Consider the following 1860-nt stretch of genomic DNA (forward strand, 5'->3'; position numbering starts at 1 on the left):
TGTCCAGGTCTGGCAGAGGGCCATGTGCCGTAATGCCGACAATTGTGAAAATAAGAAAGTCATTAGGAGATACAAAATAAGGTAGAAATCTCCTAGGTTTTGTTTAAGCCACTGTAAAGCAAAAGATGGCTGTGGTTGATGTTGTTTGAGGAAGTAATTTTGATTTCTGACCTAGATTGTAAGCTCTTGCGGCAGTTGCATTGTTTCTGGGCTTTGGTTATTTTTGCTTGTGCGACCTGATAGCTCCCTGGGACTTTGGGTCTGTGTGAGACGCCAGACTCTGAGTTGGAAGTCTCCAGCTCTGCAGGACCGAGGGCTGCTCATTTCCACGCAGCAGCGGCTAAAGAAAGACGCTGAGAAGGGACCAGACTTCCACCGGCGTGGACGGGGCTGATTTGACTGGGACTGGTGCTGGCTCAGTCCCAGGGCCAACCATCCAAACAGCCTGATCCAGGGGACTAGTTTTGCATCTACGACATCTTCACATTGGCGGCATTTTACTACGCAAGTGACCAGAGGTATCAACATGGAGTCAGCTGAAGAAGATGGCAACTGAGGCCAAGCAGATGTTAGAAAAGCAAGAAGTGGAAGCTGTGCTAACATCAGGGAACTGCCAGTTTTCTGAAAAATCTTGCGGAGCTAAATCTAAGGACTCAAAGTAAGACATCCTGAAAATGTTAACATGTCTGAAGTTTGGTTTTGCATTGGCATCGCTTTGTTATTTTATTAACTAGTAGCCTGGTGCACGAAATTCATGCACGAAATTCATGCACGGGGGTGGGGGGGGTGAAAGGGGGCCCCTCAGACTGGCCTGCACCCTGTCCAATCCGGGACCCCTTCGAATGTCCGACTGCCAGTTTGTGACCGCACTTTTAACAGATGACAGCTCCGTTGTTGTTTCTTTTCATGATTCAAACCATTGGAATTAGGTATTCAAAGTGTGTATACATTTTGGGGGGACAGTCCCCCTGTATATCTCTAGTCAGCGGTGAAAGGGACCAACAGTGGGTTTGGAACCCCCAGACAGGGAACCTCGCTCACTCCCCGCATGTCTCCCCACTCCACTTTCCACCTTCGCGGGCAGCGGGAGAATCAATGTTTTCTCTCATTAACTTGGAAAAGCTCGTCCTGTCACCCGCTGCCCTGCAGGAGTGTGCTAGGACCCACATGAGTGAGGCTCAGTCAGGGCGGCCTTTGCTCATGGGTGCCGGCACCCCAAGTGCACATTCCTCCTCTGCAGTCGCCCCGACTCTCCCACCATTTCACTGAGAGGACAGAACTCGCCTCCTCTGGGTTCCTTATCTTTAACGCTGACCGAAGGCACCTCAGGGAAGGCCGCCCGCACCCACCAGGTGTGTCTTCTGCACCTACTCCCACCTCAGCATCTGCATTAGCCCCACGGAGGTGATCTCGTCACTGCACTGGCATCACCACTCCGCCCTCTTACTGTCATCCCACAGGCGCCCACCCTCAGCACCCAGAACACTCAGAAAATTTCCAAAGGGCGTGTTGGAGGGGACGTGTGCACATCCTGTGAGGGACTGAGGCATGCTGGGATTGATGGAAGTGCGGCAGAGGAAGCCGCCATGTCCCCAGTTACCACCATGAAATGTGAGGGCCACCGCATCGCCTACATGTTCCTGGCGGAGGTGGCCTTGGGCAGAGAGCACCACATCACTGCTGATGACGACAACTTGAAGCAGGCACCCCCTGGCTTCGACAGCGTCATCGCCCGAGGCCGCACGGAGCCTGGTGAGTCCCAGGCCTCAGAGGCTGCGCAGGCCTGGGAAGGGGAGGGGGCGCTGAGGCCAGGGCCCAGCATGCTTTCAGGAGGAGGCAGCAGAGAAGGCTGGGGAGGAG

Source organism: Myotis davidii, unplaced genomic scaffold, assembly GCF_000327345.1.
Source record: "Myotis davidii unplaced genomic scaffold, ASM32734v1 scaffold663, whole genome shotgun sequence".
NCBI classification, from domain to species: domain Eukaryota; kingdom Metazoa; phylum Chordata; class Mammalia; order Chiroptera; family Vespertilionidae; genus Myotis; species Myotis davidii.